This window comes from Scyliorhinus canicula, chromosome 5, assembly GCF_902713615.1.
Source record: "Scyliorhinus canicula chromosome 5, sScyCan1.1, whole genome shotgun sequence".
NCBI classification, from domain to species: domain Eukaryota; kingdom Metazoa; phylum Chordata; class Chondrichthyes; order Carcharhiniformes; family Scyliorhinidae; genus Scyliorhinus; species Scyliorhinus canicula.
This window is the reverse complement of record NC_052150.1, coordinates 50,821,191-50,847,792: the sequence shown is the minus strand read 5'-3', so window position 1 is coordinate 50,847,792 and position 26,602 is coordinate 50,821,191. Positions and strand designations below refer to the sequence as shown.

Sequence of the window (26,602 nt, the reverse complement as noted above, 5' to 3'; positions counted from 1 at the left end):
CTCCCCGTGTCTGCGTGGGTTTTGCCCCCTCAACCCAAAAATGTGCAAGCTAGGTGGATTGGCCATGCTAAATTGCCCCTTAATTGGAAAAAATGAATTGGGTACTTTAAATTTTGAAAACAAAAGATCGCCGACATGGTGCTGAAGAAAGAACCCCAAACTTTTGCTAGCCTAGGATATGCCTAGAACATATATACATGATTCAATGGGCCCCGCCCACACTTATCTTCTACCCCCTCAAACACCTGACTCATCCTTGCCCTTGTTAAGTGTGCCCGATGCAAAGGGGCAGCATGGTGGCACGGTGGATAGCAGTGCTGCCTCACGGCGTTGAGGACCAGGGTTCGAATCCCGCCCCTGGGTCACTGTCTGTGTGGAGTTTGCACATTCTCTCCGTGTCTGCGTGGGTTTCACCCCCACAACCCAAAGGTGTGCAGGGTAGGTGGGTTGGCCACGTTAAATTGCCCCTTAATTGCAAAATTTACTCTACTCTAAATTTATTTTAAAAAGTGCGCCCGATGCACCACCTTCAGTTGTATGAACCCGAGCCTTGCATGCAACGATGTGACATTGATTCATCCTCCGTAAGGCTTCACACCCCCTCCTCCATCTCCCCCCCCCCCCCCCCCCCCCCCCCTTGCTCTTCCTCCCATTTCACCTTATACCAGCATTGACTTTGATTCCAGGCAGCAAACCCTCTCCCCCGACTTAAAATCAGACTTGTAAGTGGCCATTTTTAAAGCTTATACTCGCAAAGCAGGGAATTTTTCACCCTGATCCCTCTCCACTTCCACGGAATGAAAATATGATGGGTTGGGGCCCTATTAAAAGAAGTGGGTCTGCTGTGTTGGTAAATTTCCCAACTTGAGCTTCCTGTGTCAATGGCAAAATGTGGTCCATGGTGTCCTGAGATAGCAGCCACTGCCTGAAATGATGCCAATATAGAACCAGACATAGAATCAGCCTTAGTTGATCAGCATTTGTAATATGCAAACTGAACATATCGTATCGCTGCAAATTTGCAAATATGGGAGTGTGGCTCAGTTAATAGCAATCTCTGCTCTGGTCAGAAGTTTCTGAGTTCAAGTTCCACACCAGCATTACAATTTATAATCTTGGCTAGGGAATGCAGAGAGGTTAAAGCAAAGAACAATAGTTGAAAAAACGAAAAACTTCTAAGATCTTGTCCTCAAGGATTGAGGACTACATCCCGGACGGGATTGGGGAAGACCAGACGGGATTTGTTAAGGGGAGGCAGTTGGCGGCCAACGTAAGAAGGTTGTTGAATGTTATCATGATGCCCCCAGAGAGTAGGGACGTCGAGGTAGTGGTTGCAATGGACGCAGAGAAGGCATTTGACAGGGTGGAATGGGATTATCTGTACTGGGGCGGTTTGGATTTGGGCGGGGCTTCATTGACTGGGTCAGGCTACTGTATCAGGCGCCCGTGGCAAGTGTTCGGATGAACAGGCTAACATCGGGCTATTTTAGGCTGCACCGGGGAACGAGGCAAGGATGCCCCCCTCTCCCCATTGTTATTCACACTGGCCATAGAACCGCTGGCAATTGCGTTGAGAGCCTCAAAGGGCTGGAAGGGACTGGTCTGGGTGGTGAGATTCCTGTTTGTGTTTCAGTGTCTCCCCATCTTTATTCCTCGGTCCTTTTTTAAACGGGTCAACAAGGTGATCTCGGGCTTTGTATGGATGGGTAAGACCCTGCGAGTTAAAAGGGGGACTTATTATTGGGCAGCGAATATAGCCATGGTGGTGTTGGTGGGTGGGGGGAGGCAGTGTGGGAGTGAGTAGAGGCGGCATCTTGTGAGGGCACTAGTTTGGGGGCGTTGGTAACAGCATCTCTGCCGTTCCCGCCGGCACGCTACTCCACCAGCCCCTTGGTGGGCACGGCCCTGAAAGTCTGGGGGCAATGGAGGAGACATCTGGGAGCAGAGGGAGCATCGGTCTGGTCCCCAATCTGCAATAACCACTGGTTTGCCCCGGGGAGGTTAGATGGAGAGTTCCAGAGATGGCAGAGAGCAGGGATCGAGAGGATGGGGGATATGTTCATAGAAGGGAGCTTTCCCAGCTTGAGGGAACTGGAGGTGAAATTTGAACTGACGGAGGGAATTAATTTAGGTGCCTGCAGGCATGGGACTTCCTCCACAGGCAGGTCTCAACCTTCCCGCTCCAACACCAAGGGGGATACAGGACAGGGTAGTTTCTAGCGTGTGGGTGGGAGAAGGGAGGGTTTCGGACATTTATAAGGAGCTTATGGGGTCAGAGGAAACACAGACCGAGGAGCTGAAACACAAATGGGAAGAGGAGTTAGGTGGAGAGTTAGAGGATGGTTTCTGGGTGGATGCATTGAGTAGGGTCAATGCATTACACAACATGTGCCCGGTTCAGCCTGATACAATTTAAGGACGTTCACCGGGCTCACATGACAGTGGTCCAGATGAGCCGGTTCTTTGGGGTGGAAGACAGGTGCGCAAGGTGTGTGGGAGGACCAGCGAACCATGTTCACATGTTCTGGACATGCACAAAGCTTAGGGCATTCTGGCAGGGGTCTGCGGATGTCATGTCCAAAGTACTGAAAACAAGGGAAGCGGTGGCGGTTTTCGGGGTGTGGGGGTAGGTTAGTATAGAGTAGGAGGCTAGAAAAGGTCCCTACCTGTGAGAGAGGAAGACGGCTTTTGCACTATGTTTATAATTGTATGTACACTGATTCTTCTTCTGTTACTGTTATAAAACCATAAATACCTCAATAAAATGTTGATAAGAAAACAAAGAAAAAACAAAAAAACTTGTCATGGTCAGAATTTATGTATTTCCTAATACTGTCTGTAATCAGCATGTTTGTTTGTAAAAGGTGTGTGTTTTATTACCCTTAAGAGTGAGTATCTCAATTATATAATTCCAGCAGGAAGCTTTTTATGAGTTTAAAAGTAAAGGGCTTTCTTTCACACACATTACCAGACATACACAATTTAGATACAAGGAAGGAAATCTACTGTTACAGCTAATAATTACTTCAGTCCCTTTAATGGCAGGCCTATAGTTTCTTAAACAAAGTTGTTACTTTAAGGTGAAGGTCTTATAAGTCAAAGTATTCTCACTAAGCTCATTTCTAAGCAGTTACTTCTTAAGTGAACTTTAACTGGAACAGGGTGTCCTTCGCTCGCTTTAGAAACTTCCACATTCAAGGTATTCCTGTTATTACCTTGACTGCCTGAATGACTTGCAGCTGGTTTGATGGCTTTTGGTGGTACTCTCTGTCTTACTGGTTTGAAAAACAGACAACAAAATGTTTCACTCAGCATTTGAATTTCACCAGTTCAAAGTCCTTTTTTGAAATGAAGGGTGGAGTGTATGGTTCTTTCAGTCATCCAGATTATGATTTGACAGGATAGGATTTACCGAGTCTAACTTAGATGTGGGCAACGATCACAATACACTGGAAGATTGATAAGACTTCATCATATTCGTCTTACACACATTGAGTTTTGATGTACTCTTTTTCCCAGGATGAAACTGAGGGCCGAGTCAGCTGGAATTCTATTGTCCTTTTGTGTTGATAAACAAGGGGATGTGTGAATTCCCGGGATGGCTGTGTCCATATTTGATTAGGTATTCATTTGAGACTTAGGACTGTCTGAAATGCAAATGTCAAAGGTCACATGATTTGCAACTTCCATTTTTAATAGTCTGTTTGCCCAATTTATAAAAGTATAGATTGGGGAGGCATGGTGGTGAAGTGGTTAGCACTGCTGCCTCACGGCACTGAGGAGCCGGGTTTGAACCCAGACCCGGGTCACTGTTCAAGTGAAGTTTGCACAATCTCCCTGGGTCTGTGTGGCTCTCACCCCCACAAACGCAAAGATGCGCAGGGTAGGTAGATTGGCCACGCTGAATTGCCCCTTCATTGGAAAAAAAATGAATTGGGTACTCTTAATTTTTTTAAATAAAATAAAAAAAAATAAAAATGCATTGATTGAAAGTTCATGATATACTGGAACACGACAGGCATTTTATCAGAATGCGTGGAGCATTTGTAGTAAGATGGATGAACTAGCAGCACAAATAGAGATTAGATATAATTGCCTTTATGGAGACATGGAACCACTTTTTGCATGTTGTGGTGGGACCACCACAGCAGGAGCAATAGCTCATGGTGTGCCAGCTCCCACCATGTGCTATGTTCCTGCTGTGATTAAGCAGGACCTGAGTCCTCACAGCTGGACAGTGGTGTCCTGGGTGGCATTTTCCAGCGACAGCCAATTAAGATGTCCAACAGAGTTGATTGGGCCCTCCAGCAGTAGCACCATAGCTGCTACAACAACCATTGTCACCAGGGCTTCTCACACTTAAGGGACTCAAGTGGAGTTGGGTAGAGAAGGTCAACCATGGGCCTTCCCGCCCAGAACTTAATACCAGTAGAGGAGGGAAGGTGTCGGGACCCACCAAATTCTCTGGTTATCCCACCTCACTAGTCGCCTCCTGTGGGAGGGGGGGGGGGGGGGGGGGGGGGGGGGGTGGTAGGAGATTCTGGCCTGGCACCTGGAGGAGTATCAGGCTTCGGATTGAAGTAGCAAGTTGCAGAAAATGTGATTTAAAAAAAGATATCACTGTATTTTGTGTTTTTAAATTGATGTATGCCTGGACTTCCGGTGACGGCGGGCGGGAGGCGGCCGCGCAACGGAGTGCTCTCATTCGGGAACGGCATTTTCGGGGCTTTACGCCCGGTGCCAGGGTCCACGGAGGCGTCAAAGGCACAGAGAAGGCGCAGAGGAGGCACAGCAGAAGAAGATATCAAGGGTCAGTAAGAAAACGGCCTTTAAAAAAGTTGAGGGCCCGTAGTGGAGTGGAGAGGTCACCACGGGGTCACCTAGGAAAATGGAGGCTGGAGCACCAGGGGAGGCCGCATTGCCTACGACTGAAGAAATAACCAAAGTGATGGCTGCGGAATTCGAAAGGCAGTTTACAAAATACCTGGAGGCGATGAGGAAGGAGATGAGGGAGGTTTTGAGTGTGCTGGTGGAGGAGGCGATTTCCCCGGTGACGACGGCAGTGGCGAGTGCAGTGGCGGAGGTGCGGGCGCAAGGGGAGGCGCTGAAGGTAGTGGAGGAGACGGTGGCGCAGCACGGTGATCAACTTACCTCGATGGGGAAGGAGATGGGGAAGGTGCTGGAGGTGAACAAGGATCTGCGAGGAAAATTGGAAGACCTGGAAAACAGATCCAGGCGACAGAATTTGAGGATTGTGGGGCTGCCCGAAGGAGTTGAAGGGCCGAGGCCAACAGAGTATTTTGCCGCTATGCTGGCGAAACTATTGGGGCAGGGGGAGGATCCCTCCTGATATGAACTGGATCGGGCTCATCGGTCGTGGAAGCCTGTACCAAAGGCGAGTGAGCCGCCAAGAGTAGTGACTCTGTACTTCCGTAGGTACAGTGTAAAGGAGAAGGTCCTGTGCTGGGCCAAGCAGAAGCGGGTGGTACAGTGGGCTGGAGCTGGTATACATGTATACCAGGACTTTACGGTGGAGCTGGCGAGGAGATGGGCTGCTTTCAACCGGGTGAAGAAGGCACTGTACATTAGCAAGGTGCGGTACGGCATTGTATATCCAGCGAAGCTGAGGGTGACTTATAAGCTCAAGGACTTTTATTTTGGAACGGCGGGAGCAGCGGAGGAGTTTGTGAAGGCAGAAGGACTGTGGCAGAACTGAGAAATGGCCATGTGCCGATGTAACCTCAGGACTGTATTTTCTTCTTTTTTGTCTCTTTTTTGTTTCACTGCGTGCGGGTGTGTGTGCTAAAGGAGCCAATGGTGTATATATTTGGACAAGGGAAGTGATGGGACTTGCACTAGAAGTGAGGGCTCTTTGGGGTGTAGGTGGATGCGCTAAAAGGGGATTTTTGGGCTTTCCTAGGGTTGGGCAAGGGGGAAAGGGACCCGGGTGGGGGCCTCCACGTTGGCCAGTTTAAGCCGGCCAGTGAACGGGAGTGAGGTGGGGGGAGGGGCTGCGGCCATCGGAGCCTGGCAGAACAGGGTCCGAGTGGTCTAGCTGGGGTGGAAAGTTGGGGGGAAGGAACCGAGGTTGGGGGGGAGGAGTTTTACAAGAGGCAGTGGGCGGGAGGAGTTGGAGGGGAGGGGGGGGGGTGGGTTTACAACTCTTGGGTATCATGTACGGTACTCTTTCAGAGGTTGGACGGCATTGAGTGTGGGCGGGGGGGGGGGGGGGGGGGGTGGACTCCTTTCTCTTTTTCTTCTTTGTTTTTTGTTTCCACCGTGGGAGGGTTTGTTTTATTGGATGCATATATTGACAGGTGGGCCGCTGTTTGGGGGTGGTGGGAGGTTGGGATCGTTGTTACTGTTAAGGGGATTGATTTTGTATTTGTTACCGTTTACCGTTTGGGGGTGGGGTGTGAATTTTGGAGGAAAATGTGAAAATGGAGAATAAAAACATAAAAAAAATAAAAAAATTGATTGTTGCCTGTACAACAGAATACCTTCCTGTACAGCACAGTTTAGTTGCTGTGTGACACTCTCCCCTCAACAAAATGCCAACCAAGCTTTGGGTTGTCGCTTCCGTTTGTTGTTATGGTTTTACAGGTGCAGGGTCCACAGCCTGAGTGACCGTTCTTGATGTTCTGACTTAAAAAGCTGTCAGCAGGCGGCACGGTGGCACAGTGATTAGCATTGCTGCCTGCGGCGCTGAGGACCCGGGTTCGAATCCCGGCCCTGGGTCACTGCCTGTAAGGAGTTTGCACATTCTCCCTGTGTCTGCGTGGGTTTCACCCCCACAACCCAAAGATGTGCAGGTTAGGTGGATTGGCCACGTTAAATTGCCCCTTAATTGGAAAAAATGAATTGGATATTCTAAATTTAAAAAAAAAAAGCTGTCAGCAGGCAAATGTGCCGAGGAGCGGGGTGTGGGGAGTACCACAGCAATATGAAAACATGTTCCCAATTCATGTCCGGACATCTGGTAGAGGTCTGGAACTCTGGGCTGGAACTTTGTCTCTTTTAAATGAGCACAAATTGTTGAATTATAACATAAAGAAGGCAGGATACTCACTTCAATTGTAGAACGGCAGCAGTACAAAGCTGGTCACCATTTGTGGCTAGGTTAGATAAGGGCAAATGTTCCACTGGCATACTTCTTGCAGTAGTCTACCCCCACAAAAGCACAAATCAGGAAATGTACAGCTACTTAAATGAATGGATGGACAATTGCGGCCAGTGTGTGTATGACTTCCTGAAACGCTGTCGGCAAGTGCAAACTTTACTCCTATTCTTAGTGCCTGTAGAACCATTACTTTCCATGTTGTCAGACCTGTCCCAAAGATGTCCATCCTGCTGGTATACATTGATAATGATATGAACCTGGATTTATGCGGCATAGTGAACATCATAATGCATTTCAAGGCACTCCACAGGAGCATAATAAATTAAAATGAGTCATCTGAGGAGTTATTAGCTCAGGTGACTAATACCTTGGTCAAAGAGATAGGATTTAAAGAATGTTTTGAAGGAACATAGGAATTTCAAATTCAACTCCTCGGCTCACCTCCCCAACCCAAAAAGATTTGCAGGATAGTTCAATTGGCCACGCTAAATTGGTTCCTTAATCAGAAAAAAAATTGAGTACTCTAAATATATATTTTTTTAAATTCAACTCCTTGGTTGGCATTACCATTCATTAGAATAGATCATGGTTATTTCATTTCTGAACTCCATTTATCCACATTGTGTCCATTCCTCTTAATACCCTTTCTCAATAAAAAATATATGAATCTCAGTTTTGAAAGTAACAATTGACCTAGCTTTTTAAGCCTGCATAGATTTTTGGCAAGAGAGTTCATGATTTCCGCTACCCTTTGTGTGAAGAAAATACAGGCGTTGTAATGATAATAATAATGATAATTATCTTATTATTGTCACAAGTAGGCTTCCATTAACACTGCAATGAAGTTACTGTCAAAAGCCCCTAGTCGCCACATTCCGGCACCTGTTCGGGTACACAGAGGGAGAATTCAGAATGTCCAAATCACCTAACACGTCTTTCGGGACTTGTGGGAGGAAACCAGAGCACCCAAAGGAAACCCACACAGACACAGGGAGAACATGTAGACTCCGCACAGTAACCCAAGCGGGAATCGAACCTGGGACCTTGGCGCTGTGAAGCAACACTGCTACAGTGGCAGTCATAAGACTTTATAAACGGGAGTTGGTTATTTAGTTTCTTGACACTGTTCTGCCATTTGGTCATGGCTGATCTGAATAGAAATCCCATCAATCTTCCTTGGTTCCAAATCCCTTAATACAGTTTCCTTATACAAAACCAACAATCCCAGGTTTGAAAATTTGAGTTGACCTAGCCTCAGTAACATTTTGTGGGAGACTTCCAGATTCCCACTACCCTTGGTGTAAAGAACTGAATCCTGACTCCAACCCTGAATGACCTGATATCTCACAGTGAATGTATTTACACATGTCCATGTGGAAACAGGTGTTGAGGAAAGAACAATCTCCCAGCGTCTTCTTTGCATGTTTATTGATAATTCCGCTTCAAGTACAACTTCTTGCAGGGCTTGCAGGGCATATACTCCTGCTTGGTGCCGTGGTCATTGAATCCCTGAACCTGGGCCCTCCCAGGAGAACGAGACTTCTCTACGATTGACTGCTCCTTCGCTGTCGTCATGTTCAACAGCTGAAGGATCTCTTGACTCATATTTTTGCACTCTCCCCTTGGTGGACTCTGGTTGAGCAGACTCTCGATCTCCAGGTCCACTTCAGATGCCAGCTTCTTGGCTTTCTTGACGGGTTCTAACATTAGCTCTAATATTAATTCTATACCACGTTGTTTTGGTCTCCTCCACCAGAAGAAATAATTTCTCTCTGCCCAACGTATTAAATCATTCAATCATCTTAAATACATCAATTAGACACCCCTGATTCTTCTACTCTCAGAGGAGTACAATTGTCTACAGAAACCGGCCTTAGAATTGAACCCTTTAATCCCTGTTATAATTCTGGTAAATTCTTTCCTTTGCATCCAGAGTATGTTACATACACAGTACCTCATAGAATAATAGAATCATAAAATTTACAGTGCAGAAGGAGGCCATTCGTTCCATCGAGTCTACAGCGGCCCTCGGAAACAGCACCCTACTCAAGCCTACACTTCCACCCTATCCCCGTAACCCAATAACCCCACCCAACCTTTTTGGACACTAAGGGCAACTTATGATGGCCAATCCACCTAACCTGCATGTCTTTGGACTGTGGGAGGAAACCGGAGCACCCGGAGGAAACCCACGCAGACATGGGGAGGATGTGCAGACAGTGACCCAAGTCGGGAATGGAACATGAGACACTGTGAGCTGTGAAGCAACAGTGCTAACCATTGTGGCTACTGTGCCGCCACCTTTCGCAGTCCCTTCATTTTTTTTCTAAAGTGTCAGACCGCCTGACATCTCATACTGGATGAGCAGACGTTTTCTCAAACTAATAATTAAGAAGACTGAAGAGCCCTGTACTGTGCCTGCCACAAACTCTGCTTCCCTAGTCACCAACGCCATTGCTCTTGTAACTCTCTGAGGCTGAACCAGACTGTTCACAACCATGGTGTTAAAATGACCCCAAGACGGGCAGCACGGTGGCACAGTGGTTAGCATTGCTGCCTACGGGGCCGAGGACCCGGGTTCGAATCCCGGTCCTGGGTCACTGTCCGTGTGGAGTTTGCACATTCTCCCCGTGTCTGCGTGGGTTTCGCCCCCACAACCCAAAGATGTGCAGGGTAGGTGGATTGGCCACGCTAAATTGCCCCTTAATTGGAAAAAATAATTGGGTACTCAAAATTTAAAAAAAAACCAAAATGACCCCAAGATGAGCTTTCAAGCACACATTCACTCCGTCACTGAGACTGCCTATTTCCTCCTCCATAACACAGTCCAATTCTAAGCCTGCCTCAGCGCATCTGCTGTTGAAACCCTCATTCATGCCATCTTTTTCAGACTTTGGAATTCCAATAAACTCATGGCTGGCCTCTCATTTCATCTTCTGAAAACATAAAGTAATTCAAAACTCTGCTGTCTGTGTCCCATCAGTTCACCATAACTGCTATATTTCCTGAGCTATTCCTGCTTCCCAATTCAGCCATGCCTAGATTTTTAAAATTTTCGTCCTTGTTTTCAAATTTCTCCATGGTAGAATCATAGAGTCCCGACAGTGCAGAAGGAGGCCATTCGGCCTATCGAGTCTGCACTGACCCTCTGAAAGAGCACTCTATCTAGGCCCCCCTCCCCCCTCTCCCCCTCCCCTCCCCTCCCTCCCTCTTCCCCCTCCCATCCCACCTCCCCTCCCCCTCCTTCCTCTCCTCCCCCTCCTCTCCAACCCTCCCCTCCCCTTCCCCCTCTCCCTCCACCTCTCCCCCTCTCCCCTCCCCCTCCCCTACCCTTCCCTCCCCTTCCCCACCTCCCTCCACCCCTCCAACCCTCCCCTCCCCCTCCCCCCCCTCCCTCCTCCCCTCCCACCCTCCCCCCTCATCACCTCCCTCCTCCCCCTTCCCCTCCCGCTCCCCCCTCTCTCCCCCCTCTCCCTCCCACCATTCTGATCATGGCCGATCATTGAATTCAATTGCCTAATTAAAAAATTGGGAAAGCTGCCAACCACCACTGTGGGGTGAGGCAGAATGGGGAGTGGGGGGGGGGGGGGGGGGGTGGTGGTGGTGGTTGGAGGGCTCTCGCAGGGTGACCTAATATTAGCTTGCACCCCGAACGAGTAGGCAGGGGGCTCTGTAGGTCCATCTGGAGTGCTGCCACCCTAGCCTGCTGAAGGGTGGCTTCCCCAGGCAGTTTGAAAATCTCAGTTGGCCTCCTTTATTAATTCCGGTGAAACCAGGCTCATAACGAACTTAACTGCCTCCATGCCCCACGGGGGAGGCAGGCCTTGAATGTGCTTCAAATCCACAGAAAGGGATCGCAAAGCTGGCCTTGTAACGTTTGGCCCTGTATGCCTCCCCTCCTGACCTTGACGGGGTGCAGAAATTCACTCCACAATGTCCTGGGAAAAGGCAGCTTAATTGCTAATTTAATAAAATCAGATAATTTGTTGTCCCATCAGGTCAATTATTTATTTTAAAGTTTGTTGACACTAAATGATGATGACAAACCCTTCAGGTTTCTTGACAATTTAAATTGACGGCATATTTTTTGCCAGTTAAGCCTCAGGCTTTACTTGCAGTGCAGATGTCAGGAAATAAGACTCCAGTATTCCTTGATAACCCAACAAGCACTTGTGACATTTTGAAGCCACAGAGCAGTTTTGGTAATGTATCATTTACCTGCAATCTGTTTAGTCACGTAAATCTGATTGACAAAGACAATTGCCAGAACTGACATGGGTGACTTCAGCCAATGAATGCTGGCTGTTTTGATTTTGAGGACTTCTCTCCAGTTGACCTGACTTCAAGGTTACCTTGTCGTGCGATCAGTCTTGCAGTGCTTATCAAAAGTCATTCTGAATACAATCACTTGAACAACTGTTCTGCTCCCGTGTTGCTTCTTTGGCATCTTGTCATTCAGGAATGAACAATCAGGGCCAAAAATAATTTACAGTAGATTAAATAATTTTGAAATTGCGTCAGCAGTTTTCGGGTCACCTCACCCACTGTACCTTTCAGAAATCAATTTCTGCCTCTCTAAATTGTATGGCGTTCTCTCTCTATCATCCATTCCCATTTGTGGATGAGAGCAATTGTTACTCTTCCTGTGGTTCGTTTCAAAAAGTAATGTGCTCCTTTGAATCTTTCTCAATAACATATTATTTCCGTTGATTATAAATAGATGGGAGAAGATAGTTTGGTACAGATTATATTTAGATATGGGAGGAAGGCCCCTAAGGCTCTCAGAAAGTTTGAAACCTTTAATTATTTCAATATGCTATTGCAGGATAATAGGCAGGAGCACATAATATCCACATGATACTTGAAAGTCTACCTGAAGAATTCGGGCTGAATAATGTTGCCCTGATTCCTAATGTGAGCTATACAGAAGGACGGGGGAAAAGACACAGGAGCTGAGCAGAGGCAAAGAGATTAATTAATCCTCCGCCATGACGGCCTCAGCTCCAGCAACATTAGAGCTTTGGAAGGGGTTGGTATCCCGCGTTTCTGATGGCATTTCTTTAAAAAAAATTTTAAAGTACTCGATCCATTTTTTCCAATTAAGGGGTAATTTAGCGTGGCCAATCAACCTAACCTACACGTCTTTGGGTTGTGGGGGCGAAACCCACGCAAACACAGGGAGAATGTGCAAACTCCACATGGACAGTAACCCAGAGCATGGGACCTCAGCGCTGTGAGGCTGCAGGGCTAGCCCACTGTGCCACGGTGCTGCCCCATTCTTTTTAAAAATAAATTTAGATTAGCCAATTATTTTTTCCAATTAAGGGGCAATTTAGCGTGGCCAATCCACCTACTCTGCACATTTTTTTGGGTTGTGGGGGCGAAACCCACGCAAACACGGGGAGAATGTGCAAACTCCACACGGACAGTGACCCAGAGCCGGGATCGAACCTGGGACCTCAGCGCCGTGAGGCGGTTGTGCAAACCACTAGGCCACCGTGCTGCCCTTGCTGCCCCATTCTAATGACATTTCTTGTGTCACCCAAGTACTTTCCGGAAAATGGAGATGAGCTATAAACTGAAATGGTTGATTCTCTGTAATCTAGTCACTGCTAAGTGCTCAATTTATAAGGAGTGGTTTGCTGAATGTGTGCTCCCAGTGTGGAGCCCTGTCTGCTGGAAATGTATTTTGGGAAGTAATGTGTGAGCTCCCCACGATTTCCTGAAATACATTTCTGGTGACAAAGCTATTTGGAAAAAAAAAACAGTAAAAAAAACCCCCTCAAATTTAAATAACTTTTACTTTTCTTTGCTACTCTGGACTGGCTTTCATTCCCCGGGTTTAGAAAGCAAGCTTTGGACTAACATGGCATCTTAGAATGACGTAAAACAGCTTCAAATTGATGAAGGAAAATAAAAAATGAGCATGAAACTGATGAAATTTTAAAATTGAGGCTTTGGTGAAAACACTTAAAGGGGAATTCTATGGAGCCCACAAGAGTGTGCAGCTAATGACATTACTGAATTAGGCAAGGTGCAAAATTTAGATTTCACAACAGTAGGTTGAGATGTAGAGATTGTCAGCGGTGTACTTGCAGTGTGTTGAGCTTTATGCTGTCCTGCGGCAGGTTCATATTTGTGATACATTTGTCTGCAATGAATGCTTGTTCGTGTGAAACTGTTTTTAATTACATCCTACCTTCAACATAAAGTCAGCAGGAAATGAGAATCGTGTGGTGCTGGTTCACGTTCATTTGAAGATAGCTTGTACCATTCAGCTTGGCGCAGTTGTGTCTGAGATCAGCTTTCTTTTTCTTGAACTCTGTGGCACAATGGAGGGCAACAGTGGAAAGGATGTTTTGCGCCAGGCTTGGGACTCGTGAGGACAAATTATGGATGAAAGGCGAGGGGGTGGGGTTGAAAGTTTGGGATCTGGGTGCATGGAGTTGCAGTGGTGTGATGGAAGGGAGGACAGAGGGTGGGGTTAGTGTGCATAGAGGCGTGGAGAAGGGAAGAGCCTAGTGTCTTGGGTGTGGTGGTTCAGGGTAGAAGGGTAGGGTGGGGTGTTGGGTTCCAGTTAGTGAAGATGAGGTGAATGAGGGGGTTAAAGGATGGGATTGGCAACTTTCAACACTGGGGTCCTGTGCGTTGAACTGAGGGTGCTGGGGGGTGGATGGAGCAGTCGCAGAGTGGACCTGGATTCGGTATGGGGGTGGGGTTGGGGTGAGGGGTGAAGGTTCATTGTCATGGTCGGGTAAACTAAGGTCTCATAGGGTGGGGCATGAGAATGGACAAATAAAGTAACAGTGATGATGGGAAGCTTTAGGGTCAGAGTGGGCATCTCAACAGGCATGGCCGTAGTCACAAGGAGAAATGACATGTCCAGGTCAATAGTTTAAAAAAAAATTTAGAATGCCCAATTATTTTTTTCCAAGTAAGGGGCAATTTAGCATGGTCAATCCACCTAACCTGCACATCTTTTGGGTTGTGGGGGTGAAACCCACGCAGACAAGGGGAGAACGTGCAAAGCCCACATGGACAGTGACCCAAGGGCCTAGATTCGAACCCGGGTCCTCAGCGTTGCTGTCCGAGTGCTAACCACTGCTCTACATGCCGCCTCTTGTCCAGTTCAATAGTGATAGGGTTCAGGGTAATGGGAGGCGGTTCGAGGGCTACAGAGGGAAGGTGTAAGGTTATGTTTGGTGGGCCAAAGGTGATGGGGGTAAGTATAAAGGTAACAGGAGGAAGGTGGAAGGTATAGGATTGGATTTGGAAGGTTACATGCACAATCTTTACTAAGCAACTTCAAATGCATGTGTGGTTGCCGCAGATTGAAGTGAGAGGAGGCCAGTATTGGGTGGGTAGAGTTTTGGGTGTGGACAATGTGAGGATTTAAGAAACTCACTGCTCATTAGAAAACAAGGGACAAACAGGTTCTCATCTCACTGTCTCCCTTCTTAATACAGTTCAATTGCTGGAATACCCATGGGTCTCATTCACCCCCCATTCCTGCAACCTCAGGGGCAGGATTAGAGGATGTGATAAAGCAGGGCTCTTGCTGGCCGGCAACAAAGGCCACAGCAGACAACACAGGAAGGGGAGGCTGGTTAGGGTGGAGCAAATCAGGGAGGACATTGTTGAAGACAGGCACTGATGCGTCAAGGCATCCTCAAGATAAGGGGCGGGATTCTCCGGTCGGCAACGCCGAAATCGCGTTCGGGGTTCGTCCGGATAATCAACGTTCATGCCGAAATCGGGGGGCAGCGCCACTTTCGCGATGTGCTGCCCCCTCCAAAGCGGCATACTCTAGGAGTACCCCGCACGGCATATGGACAGCCTCAGGATGTTGCCTGAGGCCCTCCCCCTGATGTTCTGCCCCCGACCAGCCGAGTTCCCAACGGCGTCGGCCGCGTATGCTATTATTTGTCGGGAGCACGGTGTGGCGGCTGCTGCGGACTCAGTCCAGCGCTGCCACAATCGGGGGAGAACCGATCCGCGGGCAGGGGGGACTTTGAAAGGGGCTGAGACACTGTTGGAGGGTTGGTCCAGGAGTTGCGACCCGGCCAAAGGGGGGGGCACTATTTGGCAGGCCGGGTCTGCGCCCGGCATGGCCGCTGCAGGCTGCCGCTTTGCGCATGCCCGACCACAGACCCGGCAATTCTCTGGCTGTATCAGCAGCTAGAGTCGGGTGATCTATGCTGCCTGCCTGCTAGCCCACCAACAAAGAGATGATCGGTGGCTGTTTTGCGCCAAATTTTCGGTCGTAAAATGCCACCGTTCCCACACCAGCATCAGGACATAGCCTGGGAATCAGAGAATCCAGCCCAAGGTGTCTGAAAGGCAATGACAGGGACGACTGAGGACTTCCATGGAAATGGTCACGAAGATATGTCAGATTGTTCATCTAGACCTGAAGCCAGGTGGATTTGGTAGGAACCTTATGCCAATGGCCCTCGAGGTTATTGTGACGCTCATTTTCTTTCACCAGCGGTGGACTAAGGGTGCAATGGACAATATACGTGACATCACAGGCTGCCACACATAGATGTATTAATGAAGTGACCAATACCCTTTGCCAAAATGGCAATGATTTCATCCACTTCACAGTTGATGACAGCCAGACAGCAAGGTCAGTGGCCTTTGGGTACATTGCTCTTTTCCCTAGACTGCAAGGTGTCACCGACTGTACTCATAAGGTCATTAGGGATCCCTGGGACCAGTCAAATATGTTTGTGAATTGCAAAGGCTTTCACCCCTTAAATGCATGACTGGTGTGCAACTACAGGCAAAGATTCATGCGGGCCTGTGCTCGTTTCATAGAATCATAGAATCGCTACAGTGCAAAAGGAAGCCATTCGGTCCATCGAGTCTGCACCGACCCGTCGGAAGACCACCCTACCTAGGAGCAATCCCCCACCCTAGTCCTGCAACTCCACCCTAAGGGGCAATGTAGCATAGCCAATCCACCTAACCTGCACATCTTTGAACTGTGGGAGAAAACCGGAGCACCTGGAGGAAGCCCACACAGACGTGCAGACTGCGCACAGACAGTTATCTGAGGTCAGAATCGAACCCGGGTCCCTGGCACTGTGAGGCAGCAGTGCTAACCACTGTGCCACCGTGCCGCCCCAGGGAGCTGTTAAAGTGCATATAGCTTGTGCAACTCACAGTTCGCAGAGCTTGTTGAGTGTGAAGAGTATCACTTCTCCTCAGATGGAAATGAATTGTATTTGATTTATTTGATTTAATTTATTTATTTATTGTCATGTGTACCGAGGTACAGTTAAAAGTATTGTTCTGCATACAGTCCAGACAGGTCATTCCATACATGAAAAAACATAGGACATACATAAATACACAATGTAAATACATAGATACAGGCAATGGTGAAGCATACAGAGTGTAGTACTACTCAATAGAGAAGATGTGTGAAGAGATCAGTTCAGTCCTGTGATGAACGTTATTAATAACTGCCGTAAACGGTACCTGACCTTTAATAACTTGCTCCTTTAAGAGGCTTGGAACCCTGGGGGACTCCGCCTCTGGCTATGCCCCCAGGAAACGGTATATAGGATAAGGCTCCATGTGGTGAGCACACTTCTCTCGGATGCTGTTCAGTTCTCTGTAGATTAAAGCCTTTTGATTACCGACCTCGCTCTCGCGTCGTAATTGAGGGTGCCTCAAGTCCATAAGAGGGTCATTCAGGAGTCTGGTAATAACGGGGAAGCTGCCAGAGATTCTACTCGGCTTTGCTTTGTAGCCCGTTATGTTGTTTAAGCCTCGCCACAACAGGCGAGAGTCCGTGTCATTAATCTGTGACTCTAGCTTAGTTTGGTATTGTCTCTTGGCATCCCTTTTTTAAAATAAACTTAGAGTACTCAATTATTTTTTTTCCCAATTAAGGGGCAATTTAGCGTGGCCAATCCACCTAACCTGCACATCTTTGGGTTGTGGGGGTGAAACCCACGCAGACATGGGGAGAATGTGCAAACTCCACACGGACAGTGACCCAGGGCCGGGATTCGAACCTCAGCACGGCAGCCCCAGTGCTATCCATTGTGCCACATAAGACCATAAGACCATAAGACATAGGAGTGGAAGTAAGGCCATTAGGCCCATCGAGTCCACTCCGCCATTCAATCATGGCTGATGGGCATTTCAACTCCACCTACCAGCATTCTCCCCGTAGCCCTTAATTCCTTGCGAAAGAAAGATACGTAGTCAGCAGGATTCGAACTTGCGCGAGGAGACCCCAATAGATTTCTAATCCACCGCCTTAACCACTCGGCCATGACTACACTAACTACACAATGACTACACATGCCACCCTTTCTCTTGGCATCACTGATGACTTTGCGGAGGTTGTACCTGGATTTCTTGTATCGGTCAGGATTGCCTGTCTTGAACGCCTCAGACCTGGCCTTCAGCAGGGAGTGAATCTCCCGATTAACCCATAGTTTCCAGTTGGGGAAAGTACGTACTACCTTTTTTGGCACGCAATCTTCTACAACTTGCTGATGAAGTCTGTGACGGTGGTGGCATGCTCATTTAGGTTGGCTGCTGAGTTCTTGAATATGGCTCAGTCCACTGACTCCAAGCAGTCACGTAGGATCTCTTCTGTTGCCTAGGACCAGCATTGCATGAACTTCTTAACCGGATTCTCCCACTTAAGTTTCTGCTTGTATGCCGGGAGAAGGAGCACCGTCTTACAGTCTGATTTTCCGAAGTGCGATCGGGGGGTGGATCAGCAGGCACCCTTGATGTTTGTGTAGCAGTGGTCAAGAATGTTGGCGCCCCTGGTCGGACAGGCGATGTGTTGGTGGAATTTTGGCAGTACACTCTTGAGGTTGGCCTGGTGTATGAGCCTGAGGCGGGGCCATGAATGTGAATTATGATTTCCGGTGGCAGCTGAGGTCAGCAGTTGCACCTGAGGTGGCTCTTGCCTAGGCATTTGTTTTTATTGTCCCTTTCTGCCTGATTATCGGGTGATATTTGGGAAAAAACTGGTACAGTTTGACAGAGTTAGATCCCCTCCGGTGAGTGATGTCTGGGGGGGTTTAACACAAAGCATAAGTCGGGCAAGGCACATTCGCCGATTCAGAAGTATCGCGAGCGTCAGAAGGGGAGAAAATCGCGGAGGTCTCTATAGCGTCATTGCCCCCTCAGCAGACTATCGAGAAGTTGGTGGACTTCTTGTCAGGTGAAGTTAGGAAACAGCGACAAGCTATTGCGGAGGATCTGATGAAGGCGATTGAGGAGGCGTGGCACCTATTTGTGCGACCGTGGAAAGTTTGGACCAACGATTGGCGGTACAAGGGACAACGATTAAGAAGGTGGAGGATGCACTCAATGATCACAGCGACCTGGTTGCCTCTTTGGAGGTAGAGATGGTGTTGTTGGAGGAGGAGTGGAATGCGTTAAAGGCCAAGGCCGATGATCTGGAAAATCGTTTCAGATGACAAAATGTAAGAATTGTTGGGTTGCTAGAGGGCCTGGAAGGTAAAAGTGGCACTGATAATGTTTCTAAGATGATTGGTAAGTTGGTGGGGGAGGGGGTCTTTTTGATCCCTCCTGAGTTGGACCGGTCTCATCGATCGCTGAGACAGTAGCCCTGATAGGGGGAGCCACCATGGGCGATTATTGTCCAGTTCCATACGTACCTGGATAAGGAGCTGGTCCTGAGATGGGCAGAGGACAATTAAGGGTGTAGATGGGAGGGCCATTCCATATCAAGATATTTGGGTAGAGTTGACAAGATGGCGAGCGGCGTTTAATAAGGCTAAGGCGGCCGACTACAAGAGCAACGTTTGTTTTGGGATGGTGCACCCATCTCGTCCTTGGGTTATATTCAGAAACAGAGATTCCTATATCGGTGTGCCGGAGGAAGCACGGATTGGAGGGGGGGAACTGAAGGGTTTAAGGACTATAATCCTTTTCGTTTGGTCATTCTTGCTCTTCTGTATTTGCATTTGTGCATGGGATGGTTGTAAATTGGCCGAGGGCGGGTGTTATGAGGTTTGTTGGTGAGGGTTGTATCTGGGTGAACTTGGGAGTTGCTTATTGTATTATTGGAAATATTTGAGGAAGGGGACTTTGGTGTGGTTCTTTGTTTTCTTCCTACAATGTTTGGTATTAAAATTGGGTATGGGTTGGCACAGTGGTTAGCATTACTGCCTGCGGCACTGAGGACCTGGGTTCGAATCCCGGCCCTGGGTCACTGTCTGTGAGGAGTTTGCACATTCTCCCCGTGTCTGCGTGGGTTTCACCCCCACAACCCAAAGATGTGCAGGATAGGTGGATTGGCCGTGCTAAATTGCATCTTAATTGGAAAAAATCATTGGGTACTCTAAATTTATATATTTTTTTAAAATAAAAAATTGGGTATGTGTTAGGGGGCTGCTTGTTGATCCATTGTGAGCAAGATTTTGTGCGGAATTCTCCGTAGCACAACGCCAAAATCGGGATCAGGTGGAGAATAGCTTCCGATGCTGGTTTGCGGTGCTTCACCCCCTCCAAATCGGCGTCAATCGGGATGTGGAGTAAGGTAGATTGCGGGACTTGATGAAATGGGCAAGGCGGGTGACCCCTGGGTGGCAGAGGTCATCGTGGATGGCTCTCAGGCGGTCTTTTTGCGCGTTGGCGGACGTGCCATGGGACAGGGCATCCGGGGACTCGTTGAGCTTCCCCGGGCGATATTTAATATCGTACGAATAGGTGGAGAGCTCTATCCTCCACCTCAGAATTTTGTCATTCTTTATTTTGCCCCGTTGTGTGTTATCGAACATAAAGGCAACCGACCGTTGGTCGGTGACGAGGGTGAACCTCCTACCGGCTAGGTAGTGCCTCCAGTGCTGCACGGCCTCCACTATGGCTTGTGCCTCCTTCTCGACTGCAGAGTGCCGAATTTCCGAGGCGGTGAGGGTTCGGGAGAAGAACGCTACAGGTCTGCCCGCCTGGTTGAGGGTAGCAGCCAGGGCGACGTCTGATGCATCACTTTTTACCTGGAAGGGAATGGTTTTGTCCACCGCGTGCATGGCGGCCTTGATGATATCGGCCTTGATACGGCTGAAGGCCGACTGGGCCTCAGCCGTCAGGGGAAAAACAGTGGTCTTAATGAGTGGCCGGGCTTTGTCCCCATATCTGGGAACCCACTGGGCGTAATAGGAGAAAAGCCCCAAGCACCGTTTGAGTGCCTTGAGGCTACGGGGAAGGGGGAGTTCCTTAAGGGGGTGCATGCGGTCGGGGTCCGGGCTTAGGACCCCGTTTTCCACGGCTTAGCTGAGGATGGCTAGCCGGGTTGTGTGGAACACGCATTTCTCTTTGTTATATGTGAGGTTGAGGGCCCGGGCAGTCTGGAAGAACTTCCTCAGGTTTGCGTTGTGGTCCTGCTGGTCATGGCCGCAGATGGTGACGTTGTCCAAGTACGGGTATGTAGCCTGTAAGCCGTACTGGTCCACCATTTGATCCATCGCCCTTTGGAAAACACAGACTCCGTTTGTGACGCCAAAAGGGACCCTGAGAAAGTGAAACAGCCGACCGGCTGCTTCGAAGGCCGTGTAGGGGCGGTCCTCTGGGCGGATAGGGAGTTAATGATAGGCTGATTTTAGGTCGACCGTGGAGAATACCCGATACTGGGCGATTTCATTCACCATTTCCGCTATGCGGGGAAGTGGGTACGCATTGAGTTGCGTAAAGCGGTTTATGGTGTGGCTATAATCCACTACCCTTTGTTGCTTTTCCCCGGAGCGGACTATCAATACTTGAGCCCTCCAAGGGCTGTTGCTGGCCTCTATGACCCCCTCTTTTAGTAGCCGCTGAACCTCTGACTTGATAAAAGTCATGACTCGGGCACTGTACCGGCGACTCCTGGTGGCGACGGGCTTATAGTCGGGAGTGAGGTTCGCGAAGAGAGGGGTGGCGCAACTTTGAGTGTCGCCAGGCTCCATACCGTGAGTGGGGGCAGGGGTCCGCCGAACTTCAGTGTCAGGCTCTGGTGGCTGCACTGAAAGTCCAGACTGAGCAGCAGGGGGGCGCAGAGGTGAGGGAGGATGTAACGTTTAAAGCGGGTGTATTCAGCGCCTTGAATTGCGAGGCCCGCGACACAATACCCCGTGATTTGGAACGAATGGGACCCTGAAGCGAGGGCGATAGTTTGGGAGGCGGGGTGGGTGCGCTGGGAGCAGCGCCTTACAGTGTCCGGATAAATAAAGCTCTCTGTGCTCCCGGATTCGAATAGGCAGGGAGTGTCGTGGCCGTTGATTTGTACCCGCATCATTGAGTTCCGCAGGTGCTTCGGCCGTGATTGATCGAGCGTGATCGCTCCTAGTTGCGGGTAGTCAGAGTCCTCGGTTGAGTCGGACTCACAAAATGGCTGCTGGGAGTCACAAAATGGCCGCCGCCGTCGGTCGCACGTGTCGGGATTCGAAGATGGGCGCCGCCAAGATGGCCGCCCCATGACTCGCACGGGGTCGATGACGCGTCGGAAGTAGGCGTGTCCGGCCACCGTGCAGCCGCGTTGCAGGGACTGTGAGGCCGGGAGCTTGATTTCTGGGCCTGGTGAGACTTTTGTTTGCGGCCTTTGGGCCCAGCCAGGCAGACTTTTGCGAAGTGCCCCTTCTTCCCGCAGTCGTTGCAGATCGCGGAGCGGGCCGGGCAACGCTGACGTGGGTGCTGGCCTTGCCCACAGAAATAGCATGGGGAGCCCCCGGAGTGATCGGATCGCCGCGCGGCTCAGGCCTGTAGCGTGGTCGAGTCTGGAGGGGATCAAGAGGGGTTCGCAAGTTTTCGCGGAGTATGTACGGAGGTTACGGTGGGCCGTTTCTAGAGAGGAGGCGCGCGTTACCGTGCCTTGGAGGTTCTTTGCCCCGTCTTCTAGGAGCCGCTGCCGGATGTATGAGGACCTGATACCGGACACGAAAGCATCACGAATGTGTAAGTTCATGTGGACTTTTGCCGTCACTTCTTTATGATTGCAGTTCTTCGCGAGCGCAGTGAGTCTCTCCGTGTATTCGTCTAGAGTTTCCCCGGAACGTGGCGTCAGGTCAAGAGCAAATGTCTGGCGTGTACCTTGTTAATCAGCTTAACAAAGCGTTTCTTTAGTATTTCGACCGCAGTCTCGTATGTCGAAGCGTTCTCGATCACGGAGGAGAGTCGGTGGCCCACCCGGGTATGTAGTAAGCTCAGCTTGTGAGCACCGTCGATATCAGTCTCTGAAGAATTTAGATAGGCCTCAAAACACCGGAGCCAATATTAAAACATTTCTGGGGCCTCTGGCGACCGAGCGTCTAGGTTGAGTTTCTCCGGCTTTAGAGCGCTGTCCATCTTGATGTGTTCTGGTAATTAAATTGAGATACCCTCAATTACGACACAGGAGAGAAGATTGGTAATTCAAAGGCTTTAATTACCAGAGAACCGGACAGCTGCCGAGAAGTGTGCTCACAGCACGCTGCCCACTAAGCATCACCTTATATACAGTTTCCTGGGGGCGGAGTCCCCCAGGGTTCCAAGCCCGATCTTAAAGGGCCAATGTATTAAAGGCAAGGTACAGTTACAGCAGTTATACTGATACCATTCATCACAGTTTTTGAACTGGTTTAATGGGGGTGATGGTGGCCATTTTGGGTGGGCCTGGAGCTGGTGCAGGTCGGGCCCTGCCAGATTGCCTCATGGGATGTGATATGGCTGATCCTGGGATTCGGTGGGGGTGCGTGGTTATAGAGGCCCCCTGTACAGTTGGTTATATGGAATGTGGCTGGACAAGATAGAAGGTAGTAGCTGGAGGTGCTGATTGTACAGGAAGAGATTTTAAACTGTATTCATCTAATGCAGACAGGTAAAGCGCCAGGTCTGGATGGATTATAAACAGTTTGGTGGTCTGCTGGTTCCACTTCTGTTGGAATGTGCTCAATGATTCTTTGCCCCGGGGGTTGTTGCCAGCCACACCATCGCAGACTTCAATCTCCTTGATCTTAAAAAAGGACAAAGATCCCAAGGAGTATGGGTCATACTGACCTTTTTCTCTATTAACTGCAGACGGTAGGCTGTTGGCTAAGGTGTTGGCAATTCATTTGGAGCCCTGCCCGCCGAGGGTGATTTCGGAGGAGCAGATAAATGTTTGTTAAGGGCTGTGTTGTCTGTAAAACCTCAGACATTTCGACCTTTGAGTTTCTTACTCAAATGTTTTACCCAGATGTCTTTCTTTGCGAAATGAACAAAGGACAAATACAAGTGTATGACTCAACCAAATTTGTTAATCAAACAGTAAAAGTTACTCTGCTTAAATTATCCCCAAACAACATTTTTTTTAAAGTTTAAAATTTTTTTAGAGTACCCAATTATTTTTTCCAATTAAGGGGCAATTTAGCGTGGCCAACCCACCTAACTTGCACATCTTTTGGGTTGTGGGGGTGAAACCCACGCAGACACGGGGAGAATGTGCAAACTCCACACGGACAGTGACCCAGATCCGGGATTCGAACCCGGGTCCTCAGCGCCGTGAGGCATCAATGCTAACCACTGTGCCGCCGTGCTGCCCCATCCCCAAACAATATTAAATGATCCCGAGATTCATAATACTACTCGAGCCGATGGACTCAGTCAAGTCGCGGGTCCGATTTTCTGAGTCTCAATTCCTCAGAGCCTTCGTCCGCGAAGGTGGGTCTCGTACGCTGATTCCTTCCATCGCTGGTCAGTCGTCCAACCTTCTATGTTGCCTCTGCAAGTCTTCGCCAGGGTGGGTCCTGGTAGTCAATTTTATACCCTCTTCTTGTCTTGTCGGAAAGTTCTCTCACCCTCAGCCAATGAGGTCTCAGGGCGGGGTTCACAAAACCCAATGGTGTTGTCGATTGCAACTTTGTAAGACACCAGAACCCAACCCCAAGGATCCATTCCTGGGTGTATTGTTCACATGTTACCTTACTCCATATTTGGTGACTGGGTGCCAGAAAGTCTAGCTTTATCTGGGCAACCCAAAACAATTCATATGAATAAGACCGATTAGCTCCTGATGGGTGATTGGCAGGGCAGGTTCAGACATGACCTGGCAGTTTGTTTCTGTTCAGTGTATTCGAACTTGGCCAAGTTGAGTCCTGCCTATAGTTCTGACTGTGATTTGATTTAAAATGTCCAATTTCTAATTTAAAGGGCCTGGTTTTGGGCGGCATGTGGTGCAGAGGTTAGCACTGGGACTGCGGCGCTGAGGACCCGGGTTCGAATCCCGGCCTTGGGTCACTGTCCGTGTGGAGGCTGCATATTCTCCCCCCGTCTGCGTGGGTTTCACCCCACAACACAAAGATGTGCTGGTTAGGTGGATTGGCCACACTAAATTGCCCCTTTTGGAAAAATAAAATAAATAATAAAGTGCCTGATTTTATCGGGCCTAAAATACCGGCTGATGTCCATTTTACCACAGCTGGCAGTTGTCGACCAATATTAGGAGACTCTTGAATGTGGTGCTGTCACCCTCCACAGTGACCGAGCCAGAGGTGATTATCTCGATGGATGCGGAGAAGGCGTTTGATGGGGTTGAATGGAGGCACCTTTTTGAGATTATGGGGTGATTCAGTTTAGTGTCAAAATTTATATTCTGGCTGAAGCTTTTGTGCAGGGCCCCCGCTGCGAGTATCCATATCAATGCCCTCAACTGAACAGAGGTACAAGGCAGGGGTGTCCACTGTCCCCTTTGTTGTTTGCCTTAGCAATTGAGCCACTGGCTATTACACTGACATCTTCTTCTAAGTAAACACGGGGAGAATGTGCAAACTCCGCACGGACAGTGATCAAAGCCGGGATCAAACCTGGGACCTCGGCGCCGTGAGGCAGCAATGCTAACCACTGCGCCACCGTGGTAAGGGGCAATTCACCTACCCTGCACATCTTTGGGTTGTGGGGGTGAGGCTCACACAGACACGGGGAGAGAGTGCAAACTCCACATGGACAGTGACCCGGGGCCAGGATCGAACCCGGGTCCTCGACGCCGTGAGGCAGCAGTGCTAACCACATCCTCTGATTTGGGGAAGGTCTGCGGCCATGATCTTTCATAGACATGGCCTGTAGTGGTGAATAAACAGAATCACATTAAACAATCGCTTCTCTGCCATTTGGCTAAGATCGAGCATCAGATCAGGCCCCAGATCAGGTGTAATGCCTATTCTTGTCAGCTTGGATCTTGTGTGTCTCTCTTGTGGGGACCATGAATTGGGATTCAATTTAATTGGTTTTTTGAGCAAGCAAGGAGATGGATTAAGGGCTTGCCCCGTCGACTCTGCACATTGGCTTTGTAACATTTTAGAAAGGAATAACATTGTAACACCGCCTCTCCCTCTGCAGGGGTAAGGAGCCAGAGCTCTGCTTCTCTGCCTCTGCTCCCTGACCTTTCCATGGCATTGTGGGTCTTCTTGTCCTGCATGATAAGGTGCAGAGTTAGTGACATATCAGGTGATACCTAAACCCCCTTTGCCCACATCCAACCCCATCACATACGGCCTGTCAGTCACATGATGCATCCAAGTGCACACAACAATCCACCTTTCCACATGCTTTGGCCTCAATTAACAGGGGCTGGTTTAGCTCACTCAGCTAAATCGCTGGCTTTTAAAGCAGGCCAGCAGCACGGTTCGATTCCCGTACCAGCCTCCCCGGACAGGCGCCGGAATGTGGCGACTAGGGGCTTTTCACAGTAACTTCATTGAAGCCTACTCGTGACAACGAGCGATTTTCATTTTCATTTCATTTCCAATTAACATGTGACACTAAGGCTGATCACGCATTCACTTTTCAGGCATAGCTTCCCACTTGCACACATAACTTATTAATGACCCTATGAGAGACCCCTTGTGAAGGTACCACATTGGCACTTACCCCTGGGGGATCGGAGCCCATTTCCTGCACTGGACCCAGAATCTATTCCGAACTCCATGCTGTTCACATTCTCCTTCACCTCTGTCCTGGCCAACTTGGTCAGAGGGGAGGGCCTTCTGATGCCATCTCTGGGAACGAACAGCTGCCACTTTTCCTCGACCGACGTTACTGAACCATGTGGCTGCCCTCTGCTGACGCTCTATCATCTCAACATTAGACTTAGAGGGGATTGACTGTGAGGTGGGCGTGTAGGTACAATACTAGTATGGGTGAAAATGATGGGGGGAGCAGTTTGAGGGGCTTGAGAGTCATGAGGGATGTGTACAAAATAATTCAACAAGTTTATGATAGTACTGTGGAAGGCAGGAACGTTTTGGCCAGGTTGCAGAGCCTCTCTGTTTGTTCAGCAGGATCTTTTATAGCCCATACATAGCAACATTATTGACTGACAGCGGATTTCAACAATAAAAAGCTTCTCCACCACCCACCATCACGCACATCTACCCCATACACACTGCCGGCACTTTCACTTTTATTCAGAGCTGCTTGGCAAATGATATAAAGCAGCAAAGCAGAAGTGGTGCAAATGTTTCGTTCTGTTGGCAGGAACAGCGTAACACAGTT

General features: G+C 49.0%; 1 non-coding gene and 1 pseudogene across 1 annotated transcript; one reads left to right on the top strand and one right to left on the bottom strand.

Moving 5' to 3' along the window:
- Window positions 1–17,336: 17,336 nt before the first annotated feature.
- trnas-aga lies at window positions 17,337–17,418 on the bottom strand. Its single transcript has one exon. It is a non-coding gene; the product is annotated as a tRNA-Ser (tRNA).
- A 7,784-nt stretch (window positions 17,419–25,202) lies between these two features.
- LOC119966724 lies at window positions 25,203–25,432 on the top strand (annotated as a pseudogene).
- The last annotated feature ends 1,170 nt before the right edge of the window (window positions 25,433–26,602 follow it).